The sequence below is a fragment of the Sipha flava genome, unplaced genomic scaffold (genome assembly GCF_003268045.1).
Source record: "Sipha flava isolate LNK unplaced genomic scaffold, YSA_version1 170_pilon_pilon, whole genome shotgun sequence".
NCBI classification, from domain to species: Eukaryota; Metazoa; Arthropoda; class Insecta; order Hemiptera; family Aphididae; genus Sipha; species Sipha flava.
Genome location: NW_020271906.1, coordinates 280898 through 297484, shown reverse-complemented (window position 1 = coordinate 297484; position 16587 = coordinate 280898).

Here is a 16587-nt window from a genome sequence, read left to right as displayed (position 1 = left end):
ATATAAAATACATTGAAAAATATGACAAGTAAGTTACAGTGGGTTGTATTTCCAGAACAATTTTGCATCGTAACTTGACGACCATCATAATATTTTGTTATTTAAATATGGAACAAATAAACAACATTATTGTAGCATCATAAATCTACCAAGATTAATCGATGTTCAATAATCTCGTAATGAAAATTGCATGTTTCGCCGCAAGTGGTGTTTTAAATCATATACTAATTGACCATCAGCAGAATAAACTCTCAAAGATCACATAATGATTTGCGATAAAAATAAACCATTACTACCCATTATGCTTCTTTTAAATACAAACACTTTTGAAAACTGAGAGCGTATCATAAAACATCCGTTGGAAATTTACACCGACTTGGAAGTGCTTTAATAAAAAAATAAAATAAAACCATAAAAAATATGAGTGTTATTCATCAACATGATTTGATGAGCTTTTATTATTGTGTATTATTATGTAATAAAAATTTTCCGTAAGAATTATTGAAGAGCATAGAAAGAACATAGAAACTGGTCCGGTATTATTTAGAAGGGATATAATAGTATACTATTATAATATCAATGATGTTGCCAAATAATTACAATTAAAGAAAGTCGATAAAAGTATCGAAAAATTAATTGAAACGAACGTGCCGCTTATATTGTCTACCGGAGATACAATACCTATATCATCGTAGGATTGCCGATTGAAAAATTTGTCCTCAATATAAAATTCAATAAAAATGTAATAATAAATAAATAATAATAATAGTTAATTAATAATTTTTTAATTTAATAGTTTACCGGTTAGATATCATAATCATTTATCAGGTAATTTTTTGATACTATTTGAAATAATTGTAATCTTAGAATGCAACAGCCTAAATTCGTATCAATCTAAATTCACAATCTCACCGAGTATGATAAATATATTTAGTAACTCAATTAAGATTTGATAACCAAACAATCAGTGATGTACCTAATATAGAAGAAAAGTTAATTTCATTTACCAAACACATTTCCAATGCATTTCAAATTAGATTCAAGGATACATTCAAATTCATGCCGTCAAGTTTAGAAAAATCAGTATAAAACCTCGCCATCGCAGGTAAAATTAATTTCAAAGAAACAATAAAATCATTTTCAGCTGGGCGTATAGATTTTATGACTTGTATAGGATTTTATCCATATGATTATACAGATTGATGGGATGAACTAAAAGAAAAAAAAGTAATCACCAAAAATTAATTTTTAGTACGCTTACTGAAACACAAATTTCGGACCAAGATTATAAACACGCGGAGAATGTATGAAAAATATTCAAGATTAAAAATATAGGAGAACGTAGTGACTGATATTTAAAAGTCAATGTGTTGTTATGTGATGTTTTCGAAAATTTTCGAAATTTATGTTCGAAATTATATGGATTAGATCTAAGTTGTTATTACATGGCACCCTCTTTTGGCTGTATGCTTACTCGTAAGTATACAATTATCAAACTAAAGCTGTTATCAGACTATGATAAATTATTAATGATGGAAGCGGGTATTCGAGGTGGTTTTATGAAGGCAGTTAAACGATACAGTAAAGCCAATAACCATAAAGTGTCAGGCTACGGCCCTTCAGAAAAACATTTATGGATTATTTATTTAGGCGGCACAAATCTGTATGTATTGAAATCATTATTTTTTACACATATATTAAAACTAGCATTTTCCTTTTTATATATAATTATAGATGGGCGATGAGTTAATATCTACCTTTAAATAATTATCATTGATACCACGGTGATAAAGTTATCGATACGACAAAATAATTACACCCGGGTCGAAGATTAAAAATTTGACCGCGAATTGAAACCAAAAGAAGGTAAATACCGATTTAAGAAAAAAGATTTTTTCAAACTAGGTTATGAATAATTCAGTGTTTGGTAATACATTTGTATGATTATTTTAAATTAAATAATTAAATGATTAATTATTTTTAAAGAAAACCATGGAAAAGTTCGAATTAGTATTAAAATTGAGCTAGTATCTAACGAAAGAAAAAAACTTAATAAATAAAAACACTTTCAACAGTGTCACAAAATACAAGAAAAATTTAGCTGCTGTACATAAGTTAACGGATAAATTCAAATTCAACAAGCCAATACAGCTTGGATTTTCGATACTTGATAATTCGAAAAATTTGATGTATAATGTTCATTATAATACAATAAATGAACGTTGGGGAACAAATATCAAACTTTTATAAATGGTCAAGTATTTGTTGTATAACAATATTATATGTAAATTACTTAACACACATGAATTAAAAGGACTAAAAAATAAAATAATAAATAATAATAATAATAATAATAAAAAATAAATCGTTCTAAAATCAAAACCATCACTTAAAATATTGGTAATTCGACCTGCCTTTTTTTCAACTTAATTTAATTTGAACCAAAGAACTCAAATTTAGTAAAAGTCTGTATCAGTGCCTGTCTGAATTATTCAACTAACTTTTGTAGTTCCGTATCTATGATTTTTATTATATTTTTTATTAGTGCAAGTAAAAAAACATCATATAAGGTCCACACATTTTAAGTACTCATTGTGTCATCTGTACATATTATTCTTCCATAGTGCCATAAAAAATATAACTACTCCACTATATTTCATACCCGCACATAACAATTGAAAATATAAAATACAATGCATAATTTTAGTCATCTTTTTTTTTTACTAGAGCTCTGATTAGTATGCATCGAGTTTATATAATTTCAAAATATTTACACTTTTATTTACATATATTATTTTTACAGGTTTTTTTTTATTCAAATATGTGAAAAATATAAAATAAATGTAAATATGAAATAAGTAGGTACAAACCAAAAAGTTTTAAATGCATGTTCATGTTAAACATAAAAAAAAAAAAAATTATATATTCTTCTACCTGTATCTGTAGATTGGGATATGCAAATTTTGAAACGATAACCAGCAATTCAGTAAAAACCAATTTAGATTAACGATTGACGACACACATGACAATAATATAATCAAATCACAGGTGATTTATCAATTATTGCTCCTTTGCCGATGGTTATTGACTTCATGTAAAATTGTAATGTAAACTTTGTTTCATAGTAATATACTCAAAATAATGCTATTAAGTAGTTATGGCATACATATTTTATATTTGGCGATCATTTTCTATTTATTACTAAAATCTTAGTGTTAAAACAATATTGGTACATTGAGATCATTGCCCTTCTGATACATACAGTCATACAACCTGTATAAGCTGTTATACTTAATTTTAGTTCGATACAATCGATTTCTTTATTTTAACACTTCTATTTATAACCATTGTAAGTTAACACACAATCGGGCTGGTATATTTGTACATTATGGTGGTATATACATTGATTTATAGAATTTTTAGGGCTACAAAATAACTCAAAAATACTCTCGTAACAATCAAATAGATGTAGGTATGATTATAATCCAAAAATATTAGTTATGGTCAACTTTGAAGCAATCTTTTCTTTTTTTTCAATAAAGAAAAACCATACTTTTACATTTTAATTCATTTTTCCATCCATAGACTACTGAATTTAAAAATATTTAAGTAATTTAGTTTATTTATTATTTAAATTTCAAAGTAAACAAAAACTGGAAGTTAATTTTAAATTAAAATGAACGGCGTATGTGAAAATTTTAAAAAACGCCTAACTAGCAAGCACATTTTTATTTGTTTTATGTATTTTATATTTGTCTCGGGCTTATGTAAAAAAAATGTTTGATTAATTGTCGTAATTTATTCATTAGAATAACTAAAAAAAACTATGTTCTATAAACTATAATCTCATTTAAATGACGTGCAAATAGTTATATAATTTTAGTATTAAAAATTGGTTAAAACATAAGATAAAGATAAATAGAACAAGTATAATAAAGAACAAAAAAATTGTGTGTTGAATCATATAAATAACAATTTTATCAGCCATAATACTTCACGTTCTAAAATTACGAATACCAATTAGAATACAATGAAGATTCGAATAATGCAAATGCAGTGCAAACATCTTGGATAAATCTCATTTATAATATCTGACTCAACAACAATTATTTTAAAAGCATCTATGTTACCATTTCAATTGGACCAAGAATATTATACTTTATGAAATTTAAAGTTTAATAACTATCAAAAAAATGATGCACAAATTAACATAAATGAAACAAAACTCATTTGATGAATATTGATAAAACATAAACTAAATCAAAGCTAAACTTATAATTGATTATAAGTAAAGTTATTACGTTATAATTAGGTAGTTTGAATAATTTGTAATTTTCAGACACGCAAACGAAAACAACCATACAAATAAGGAATTTTAAATTCAAAACAATTATAATTTTCTATACAATTAGGTATGTATAGATATTTTACGAATAAATAAATTATAAATCGAACTAGACTTAAAAATAAATAATATGTTATGTGATGTTATTACTTATGTGCTTAGAACTCGACCAATGGTGAGGAAAATATATAAACATTAAATAGATGTTATATAACGACGAACAAATATTATAATAAATAGTTATATATACTTCCCATCAAACTAAAAATCACGGTATAAAATAACAATATAAATAATACTATTTATAGGTGCATGATTAGAAAAATTTGCATTAAATATTTTTAATTTTAACACTTGATAAGGTTAGAAAGATCATTACTTACTTTATACCATTTTTTTAATACTATTATACTTGAAAAAATAATTTCGTAATCAAGTTGATAGAATGTACAAAACAAACATATAGATTCCCTGTTGATCCGGTTCAACTAAATGATTTGTTTAAGGTATTTTACTATACTTAAACGCAAAGGCGTATTTAATATTTTCCCTAGAAGAGTCCATCCCACGAGTATCTATTTACTCATTACTTTAATAATATTTATAAAATTTAGGTTATAACATAGTTCAATCATAATTAATAAAAAATGAAAAAAATATTTTCTTGATTCATATTTTTAAGAGTCTTAAACATTCATATAAGACAAAAGTGATATTATGATTGAAAAATAATTTTAGGAAAAGAAAAGAGCACAAGGGAATCTCTTTTCCATATACCCCTACCCGTAAATACGCCACTGAGCCTACGCATAAATCGATGACATCCAACTCGAGTTTAAAATGTACAAGTTTAACATAAAAACATCGTTAAGTAAATGGAAATCAGACTTAAATATTTAAATGTTATGAATAATTTCAATAGAAAACCGTAGCATCAGTACTTTTGGATATTTACTCGTATTTCTCCTTAGTTCATAGAAATGCATGAATATATGTATTAAAAAATATGATTAAGTGATAAAATGTCATTCTAGAACCGGGTATAACTTGACCTGTCTTGAAAACACGGGAAGCTCGAGAACACAATACATAACTCAAGGTGATTCAACCCGCAGCCCTCAAAGCCTTTTTTTTTACCCCTCCATTGAAGACTTAAAAAAAGTCACTATATTGTTATAACAAAATCGTTGTATGATCATATCGTTTTTATAATTTGTATTATAAAACGTGAGTATAGGTACGAATGAGTAAGTCCAAAAACATAATTGAATTCAACTCACTACGTACGTGTGTAGTTCTTGTGTTTGTATAGCAGACACAACGAAACCAAAGTCTTGTGGTGGAAAACCATGGAAGTTAATTTTATCGCCAACTATAGTCATTAATAAGTGGTGATTATTGACAGCTGTTTTTACAGAATAGTATAATTTTGTTTTCGGCTCCCAGTATTTTTATGAAAAAGTAAATTGGCCTGCTAACTACAAATGGTTAAACCGACCTAATATAACTAATGTGACTTTTTATACATGAAAGCTGGATCAAAATAATACGCAGATGTATCGTAACGGTCTCTGATGATAAATCGTCAAAAAAAATTACTAACACGATTAGAACAATCTCTCAGTCGTCAGCTTGTTGAATGAGGAAAAATTGGTGTGCTAATCAATTGCTGATCGTCAGAGGTATATTATCACAGCAAACATGGTGACGCATGCAATGATGCTCAACGGCATATTCGGAGAGAGGACAATATAATATTATTATTGTTTTTATTTTTATTTAAAATAATTAGGTACCCACGTCACGTGAAAACAAAAAATATACGTGATTTGTTTTGATTTAGATACTTACAATATCAATAATTTAATAATACGGTAGCTGAATTTCGTTTTATTAACTTTTTGTTTTACTTTGTTGATTTTTCTTCTTTTTTTTTGTTTTTTTTTTTTTTTTTTTTATAATTTATAACATCACTTTTTCGTACTACACTATTACATAAATAATAAAATCCTTCATAAATATCTCTAAGTAAAAAATAAAATAAAATATTTTTTTAAGTATCATGTTTCACTTAATGAATTATATATATGCCCAGAAATATTAATTGGAATTACCTTTGTTTAGGAATCGACGATTGTCCAAATAAGTACGCGAAAAAACATGCCACATGTGCATCGATTGCCATCGAATGATCAACCACAAGTGCATGTTAAATGTTTTTTTTTATTTTTCTAAATACAGATTAGATCCTTGTTACGTCGAATTTTAAAGGGGACAGTAAAAGAAGTATAAGAAGATTGATCAATAAGCATTTCTTTTCTTCAACTTAATTTGAATTTTCATTATGGAGAATAAGTTTTCACAAGCGTAAGTTGACGAAAAATTGTAAGTATAAGAAGTATTATAATTTTTTCTTTTAATTTTTCATAACTAAACTTTTATAAATAGCATAATTTTTTTTTTGTGCAAAATTTTTAATAACTTCAATTTTGAAATTTGGTCGACGTGCCACCTTTGACACGCGTGCCATTAGTTCATCACCACTGATCTACTGTATTACACGTTTATTTTAACTGAATTATTCATTATACATTATTATTTCCACATAGAAAAATACACCTAAAAATATATACAGTACCTACCTATACTGTTTTATATCCTGGTTTTTGTTATCTTTATATACGCTATTAAGTGTGTTTTAAAAACATCGTGAATATTTCAATTTTGTTTCGTATTGTATACGTATTATATTGTTAATGCTCCCAACGGATATTGCAAGTATTCTTAAAGACATATTTGCTTTTATTCCAAATTATTTGTTTTGAAGCAATAGATAACAGAAACGACAAAATTAACTCAACACGTATACGCGTGAACGTATCACATTCGTATACAAAATATTAGTAAAAAACTTCTCTAAAATAAATAAAAATACCTACATGAATAACAATATTTATAGAAAAGCTTCCTACGCATTATTTTTGTTCGTATGCGGGTAAGCGTAAAACAACCAGAGGCCGATCTGAGAGGGTATGAAATAGCAATCACTCCTCACTCCTTGGAATTTATAGACTGCTCACACTTCATAGGTTTTTTATTATTTTTGCACTATCGATAATAATCATCCTTCACAATATTCAGAAGTAAAAAAATATGATAAAGATGAAGTGGGTGTTCGGGAATAGTTAAAAATATAAAAATATTACAAATATCAATGAAAAATCGTATTCGTTTTAAAAGTAAAAAAAAATGATAAATTACTGTGGAAATGTTGCTTTGCAAATGTAATCAAACTAAGACTATGTCAGGATTACTGACATCCGCTGTTTAGTTAGATTTCCTGATTTTTTTTTATTGTATTAAAATCAGCTTCTTTTAAATTGATTTTAGTTTGTTAATTATAAACTAGTTAATTTAAAGTATTTTCATTTACATTAATTTTAACAATTTTGCACTCAGCAATAATTATAATTTACAATTATAGTTTATAAGACATAGATAGGAAAAATCAAGTAAAAAAAATTATAGTATATGACTGCAGAGACAAAGAATAATACACTTTATTATTCGATTAAAGACGTATTAGATATGACGTATATCCTCAACATAATAAACATTTTTTTATTTATTCACATTAAATGTTTCAGCATATTGAATGCTATTTCAAATCTTAAACTAATTACAAATTACAAATTATAGCACGATTTGAGATGTGGAGATATAATGAAATTAATATATTTAATATTAAGTTATTAAGTTTAAAACCTATACATGTTTAAACAATTCAATAAATATATTACGTATAATGTAGTTGTGACATTATTTGTATTACTGTATTTGTATACATTAAAAATTCTTACACTATTTCATCTAATTGTCTCTTATTTAATCATGTTAGCCTTAACTGAGTTATATAACCGGAGACAAAATAATCCTGCGCTGGGTACACCATGGTGATGTAAATTATTTACTTAAAAAATCATTATGTCATCCTCTCCGGTGCTCTTTTATTTTCCACGTTACCTAGTCTCACCTAGTCATCTTGTTTTCGGGCGATAACTCGGTTCATGTATAAAATACGAATTTTATTAAAACTCATACCTCGAAACATAATAATTCTAAAATCACGATTGAAAATCAAACAAATTTAAATATGCAAGTATATTTTTATATCAAACCAAGTTTTGGAACATCTTACGCTTTTTCTGTCGTACTTAATAAATTGATGTACCGTACCAATTTATTTATTAATTTATAGACTGTACTTAATTAGATTTAATTTTTTTCCACGCAAAACGTAGTCTAGGAGCAAGCACGTAATGTAATTTAGTTAAATTTATAGTAAAATGTATAAAAATAATAGACGGTAATACAAATAAATGCGACGCAACACACTCCTTTGAGATGTTTGTACTTTCTAGTCAAAACATTAGTTAAAAATTGAAAACAATCCAATGTTTTTATATTTGACACAAATAATAAATATGGTTGCTAATAAAACTCGCAACACTATATTAGTAGTATTATATTATGTGGTTATATACCTAATTATTTATAATAATTATAATATAATTATATATTATACTCGTGTGATATACTATTGTACAGCGAATCTCCATTATAAAATATTATTGCTCGTATATAAAAATAATAAAAATAATTAGGGCTAGGATTTCTAGGTATTAAAAATATCCAAAATATATAAACATATATGTAATGAAATATCACTTTATATGTGATAAAAAATGATCATATGAAAATTAATAAAAATTTCTTTCAACTTTTCTACGCAAGTTTTCAAAAATATTTTTTTTACCTCAGCAATTCACTTGTGTGCCGAAAAAATTTAGCTCTAAGAGTTTCTTCAATTCTAAGTAATTCATAAGTTAAGCATATCAAGTGTGTTATCTTTGAGTAAAATAAATTGATGAAACTGCGGATTTTATCATATCTGCAACAGTTAGAAACAATAACACATTTTCGTGTTTAACGCTTCCCGGCCATTATAAGCTCATAGAATCATTAAATAGTTTGGCTATGGTTTTGTGATTATATTTTTCTAACTGTGTATAATTTAATAAAAATGGTTTAGAAAACGTTTCACTTCATTTTCCAATTATAACATTTCTAACAAGCATACCTTCAACGTCTACTGTTTCGTCGATCGATACTCATGTAGGGCCGCCTTGAATAATGTTTCTAATAAAATTAAGTGTTTCCTGGTAGGTTCAACAATCGGTATTATTTTTTTACGTACTTTTGGAAACACGAAAAATTATTTATTAGATTACGATAAGTTTACACTATTATTAACAAAGTGAATAAAAAAATTAATTAATAAATAATGGAATTATTAAGAAGTAAGTATGTAAAAATATGTAGAATTAAATATATGTAGTTCATTTTATTGAAAATCACTTGAAACGAATTTATCACTTATCTAAATTAATTTATCAAGTCACAGTAAAAATATGTATTTACATATAAATCTGGGCCCTAATAATAAGAGTAATAATAATAATAATAATAATAATAATAGTAATATATGATAAAAAAAAACTCCTATACGAAGATTAGTTTACTATTTTTTCAATCTGAAAACATTCATAAAAAATAATTGTTGACCACAAGAATGTCAAGAAATGTTTGTGAGAGTTATGGTGGAAACTTATCTTGCTTTAAAGTTTCAAGTCCTACAACTTTCACTTATCTGATGTTTCAGCGTACTGTAATGATGTGCATCATTCGACTGTTAAAGACGGCACAAATATTTTATTATGTATACAATATATATTTTTAAATTCTTTCAAATAAATAACGGTATCTTCGATACCCGCACGAACGACACGGGTCGAACAATAGTAGTATTGACATCCCTACATTAAAAGGACAGGCCCAAGGTCCATGCCGCGGCATGTGCCTATATAACAGGGACACACACACAGAGTCATTAATCTTAGATCGTCAGTGCATGCGCACCGATCATAAGATAAACGACGAGCGATTTGCATATTTACATACGCGATTTGTTTTGAATCATTCAAGTTTAACTTAATTAAAAGAAGAAAAAAATATTGAATCTGTTCGACTTGCGTTCTTCGTACGAGTGTTGAAGAATACCCAGTTCTGGTGCCATTAAAATTTGCATTTGTTCTTTCTTGTTCAACCTCACGTCGACATCAGAAGATCTACGGCGAACAGGTAAGTGCTATTTTATTTAGCTTGGCAGACTGCACAATTGCACTGATCGGCTCTCGAACCTTCTCAACCCCGAGAGCCCTCCCTTAAACAAGGAGGAAGGTAATAACCCATCGCATCACACCTACCACACCTATATACCCTACTTTATTTCATTTTTTTTGTACTTTTGGGTTATTACAGTACCTACTCGCTTCCATTAAATAAACTCGAAAACGTGGCTAAACATATATCAGGGATGGTAAACCTATTACATGCGTGCCAAAATTGGTACATTGACCGGCATCATATACAAAATTACAAAAGAAATATGTAAGTACCTACTTAATACAAATAACGTAATAAATCTTTAATTTAATTTTTATCATTTTCAGTATTATAATTAATAGTTCATTAGATTAATTCACTCATTACTTGTATACAAATCCACCACGGTACCATCCACTACTCAAAAAATATGGTCTGGTCATGACCAGACTTGAACCTTGAGTTCGGTGCTACTGACATAATATTAAATTGCATCTAATTGTATCCAACTATTTATTCTAATCTCATTGTAACCGCGTTAACGATCAATCATATTATATTCATATAGCTTTGAGTTTTGATCATAAAAATGCTGAACGAATATTGTTATAAACATTTTGTTTTAATTTCGACAACAGTGTGAAACTGTTATTATATTTTATCAAAATATAACAAGAATAATTAAAATACATGAAACCAACAGTAAGTGGACGTTGTGGCTATATTCTGCAAACGCTTAAATATATATATACATGAAAAAAAAAATTTTACAAAATATTTTAAGTTTTCTCACGTTATCTGGCATCGACCACACATAAGACATGTGTGTTGTAATAAACAATACTTCTCAATCATCAATGATTACAATAATCAATGTAAAAACTTTTTAATTGTATGCAACATCTTAAATTTAACAAATTATAATAAATACAAAAAAAAATATAATTTTAAATAAAAAATTATGCGAATTGATGAATAAACATTATCATTGTTGTTTGAGTGTGATTAAAGTATTTAAAATAATTTCCAAGCACTGGTTCCTGACATGGTAATGTGACTTAATATATAGGAATAATAATAATAACTACGTCTCAAAACTAGATATTGACAAATTAATAAGTTAAGATTTCATCATTTTGACTTATAAATTAATTATTGCTAGTGTTTCAAACCATTAAACCTATCTTAAACAAATGTTTGTCAACTTGCCCAGTCTTGCTGTTCATCAAGTTTTTGTTACATAACTTCTTATAATATAGTGCATACTCTCGTTTATGGTATGCACCATGTTTTCGGTATTCGAATGCTCAGACAGTCGTTTGATCGGATCGAAGGATAATCGTACGCTGTTCACAATGTTATTACGTAAATTCAGATTCAGATTCCTCATTAATCACAGTGCGAACGTATGGCACGTGCAGGCTCTAAACCGCGGCAGAGTGTATTTATAGAGGTGTACTGTGACCGGCTTCCGTGATGATTTCTCCTGTTTAATTTGGAAGCCGACTGGAGAAACAAAACAGTTTAGCCAGGAGGGTGTGCCGTTAGTTGAGGTTTAATAATAGATCTCTATCTCTCGCCGTGTCATTATGGTTATTTTCACAACATTCTACAACGCATAGTCCGTTCACTCGTGTCTCGGAGGACACTCGTGAGAAAAAATAAATAAAAAATCAAAGCTCTAGTGACTCCAGTAATATTATACCGTGTTATATATACACCGGTAACTCGTTTCGTTTCCCGTATAAAGACCATCGCACCCGAACGATCGAATGTCTTGTACGAAAGTTATGCGAACCGATTGCGCGGCGCTGTTCCAATAGGTTGAAACTATTGGAACCAATTGGAACTAAGTTGTACCTAGTACGTACAACAAAACGGAATGCTGAAATGGCGATATTCAACGCGGAGTATATTCCTGAACTGAAATGGATAACGGTCGAGGTAAGTACATAGCTAAATTTATAACTAATTAAACTTTAACTAATAACTAAACTGTATAACTAAACATATAAAATAAATATTTGTTTAATTAATTATCTACCTATTACGTTTCTTGTAGAGCAGCTAGTAATACACCTAGTAATTATCAACTTTGAATAATATAAAAATATTGTTTTCAAAAGTGCAACTATCCCTTAGTTAATTACAAATTGAAATAGTGTAGAAGAGATGTGAAAAAATAAATAAATCAACCTATTATATTGAACAAAGTTTCTGGTTTTGTTTTTTGTTTTTTCGAATTTTCGTATGATACCTACATCCTATGTTATATCAACGCTTCACTGCTCTATATAGTTTTAAAAAAAATACGATTTGTTGTAAGTTTTGTAAGCCCATCACTGTTAAATGAAATAATGATACTATAACATGTTAGTAGGTAATAATTTTCCATTACCGTACATAATAAATTCCAAAGGTCTCCGTACACAACGTTATTAACAGGGCTGTGAATTTAATGCACTCAAAAAGTGTAAAATATGTATGCGTTTATACACTAAAATCAGGAAAAATATGCTTATAATGTATTTGTATTTGTAATTTATCGTACATAAAAATTCCCGTTCGGCTTTTTAAATTACTAAACTTGATTGAAATATCTTGAAGGATTTGTAATTCTTCTTTGCCTTGTTTTTCAAGACGGGTTATAGCCACAGGAAAACGTTAAACTTTGATTTTATAAAAGTCCAATCATCTTTAATCTGTGAGGCTTTTAAATGTTTTCAAGCACTCCTGATTGAAACTGTTTAATTTTCATCAAAACTTTCAATTAATTTATATACGTATGGATTATGAATTCGTTGATATTAGAATAATAACGATTAATATTGGATAATAATTTATGCCTACTCATTAATACTACTCTATGTATACAATATTTATACTACAGTGAAGTCGTAATGCACAGAAAAATTAAACAATAGTTCTTCACATGTAACTATATTATAACTACTCGTATTTATACACAAATTACCTACATTTCTATTGAAATTAAAAATTATTTTAACAAAAACAATCGTCAATAACGTTTCAGATTGACCGATAAAACCATAAATTTTACTGAAATCTAAAAAAAAATCAATAAATCAATAATTCATGAAAATAAACATTTATATTACGTATTTTCTAAGTATGCAAAAATATGCAAAATAAGATTTCGTATTTAATTAAAAAAATTAGACAAAACAAATTTTGGCTGTAACTATTTCCTTATACAAATTAACAAAAAAAAAAAACATGCAAATGTATTAAATTCACAGCCCTGGTTATTAACGTTTTTCTTATGAGCTTTAGGAACTGGAATCTGAAAAATACTATAATATTCACTACTTATTATATATTATATAATATTCACCGAATCAAGTTTTACTCATCGGCGTCTTACAAGATGTATGAAGGGACATATAAAAAATGTTTGGCACTTAATAATAGAAACAATAAATTATAAAAATTGTAAAATGGACCAATATTACAATGGAACTGAACAATCCACAGAGTATGTGCCTTGTTCGCATTATTGTTATTAACTTCTCTCATAGTGATTTCATAACATTGCAATCCTTTGTTCATTATTTATTCCAACTGTGTGACATTTGCTGTTTATTTGCTTATTGCATATATAGGCACACCAAAAATTACATACTTTATGATCCTAATTTTCCTACCGAGAAACTAATTATAAAAATAGAAGCCCGATAAAAATTATCAAGCCAATACCATTCATGAATCCTAATTTTCTTTCCATTTTCACCAAGTAAATTCAAATAAAACTGAAATGTGAAATCCCGTACTGTAAAATATGTACCTACTCGTATTTCAACGACCGTGATCTCTGTATGGTATCTATAAGTCGTATAAGGTATTATCAGTGCCGTATTTAGACATTTTGCGCCCCGGCGCACAAAAAAAATTAGCGCCCCTCTAAGAGGCCTATCAACGGAAAATATAAGAGATAGATCCTCATGAACCTTTTAAATATTCTAAAATCAATGCCATTTTTGTGTAGTAGGCACGCCACCGTACGCGATAACATAATACGCCATATTATTATAAACTTATGTTTATTAACATTATCACAACAAATTTGGGAACTAATATTAGGTATATAAATAATATTCTGGATCGCTGATAACTATATTGCTATAAATACATTAATAATATATATTAATAAATTAAAAACATTAACATTAATTTATGATACTGTTATTAAAAACAAAAAAAATAAAAATAATTTCAAAAGTTCAATAATTCACAAGTGAGAAAATTTCCGACCACAAAATGTTGGTGCTCCCAAAAAATTGACACCCGGGGCAGTTGTAGCCAGTGCCCTCCTCCCCTAAATACGGGCCTGGGTATTATCAACAATTTTTTTTTATTTTTTTTATTAAAAATTTTTTATGACTGTAGGCCAGATATTTTTTTGTCAAAAGTTTTTTTACCTCACTTAATTTTTTAAAAATAAACTAACTTTCTCAAGCAATACAAATGTTTGTATACGAGTAATAAATCATTTTGCATCATGAAGATTAAAATTCAACAATAACCTTCGATCAATAATAAAACTAAAACTTTTTGAACCAAAGCTTTTTATACAACACTAATCTTCGTGATGTCACCGCCGCCGATAAGAGATGGAAATTTGTTACATTTACATAAGGCTTATCTTACGGTAAAAACAGTTCGATTTCAAAATTCAATTGTTTCGGTACTAATTGATGTTATGGCTATTTTAACATTGAAGTTTGTTTGCTGGTCAGAGTTTTAATGTTAATAAGTGTGTTGTTTTTATTTCAGCCACACAACATGATTGTCAACAAAGCGGATACTAAAAACCACATTTCAAAACATAAATATTCGAACGACGTAAGGCTTAGTGTTACAGTGACGGATTTAAGGGATGAGGCGAACGAAAGTGACAAAAAGTGCTTTTTACGAACGGTTTTTATTACCTCGTGTTAATTGTTTCTGATAGATTTGAGTGTTCGACACAGTATAATTTAGAACATAATAACCAAGCTTATTATTTGAATAACTATATAAATTTCCTTCATCCATTGGAACACCATGTTTTAAGATTAAAAAGCATACTATCACATATTACCGTACAGAATTTTTTTCCCCTTACTACTTTTTTTAGGCAAACCTAACGCATTTCATAGCACATTGTGAATTGATCAAAATGTTCACACTATCGCGTTTATCGTGTAATTCATAATCGTGTAACATACGAGTAAATGAAATATAAAAACGTAAAATACTGTATAATGAATTAAGCTTATAATTCATATAAATATGAGTATTTTTAAATGCACATTTCTTCAAACTTTAACGCGTTATAAATAATTTTTCATTATTGAAAGATACTAACTCCACTTATTTTGATTGTATTTTGTACAATTTTTCTATCAACATATTTAAAATGTATAGATGCTTCAAACAAATGTCTAAAAAAAGTATTTAAAATTATACCCATGGTATGAACGAATTGATGTGATGGAATCATTCCATTAATTATTTAATCAACTGACCATTTGAAGCGTAATTAGGCCACCATGCTAATTTAACGATTATACTTTTCCCACGTTTCAAGTAGATATTATTCTGTGGTAGCGTACTATTACACTGTTACAAATTCACGTTATTTTCGACTTATAAGCACATCTTTTTCGTACAATTTCCCGTTTTAAATGTTTTTTAATAATTTATTAAGTACATACAGGTGAACAGTTCAAAATACTAAAGCAACAGTTAATACTTCATAATTGAATTAATATTGTTTTTTTAAAAACCAATGTATATTTTATTCAAAGATTAGGCCTACTCGAGACTATAAAAACTTTAAACTTGAGTATATTATATATATATATATATATATGTATAAAAATCGGCGTAATATTTTTCCAACAATAATTATTGCTTGTTATCTGTTTATTTAGAATTAATAGTTAATATTTAAATATTTTAATATTATTAGCCCGAAACCATCCGTTTTCTCAATATAATCCATTTAATAATAC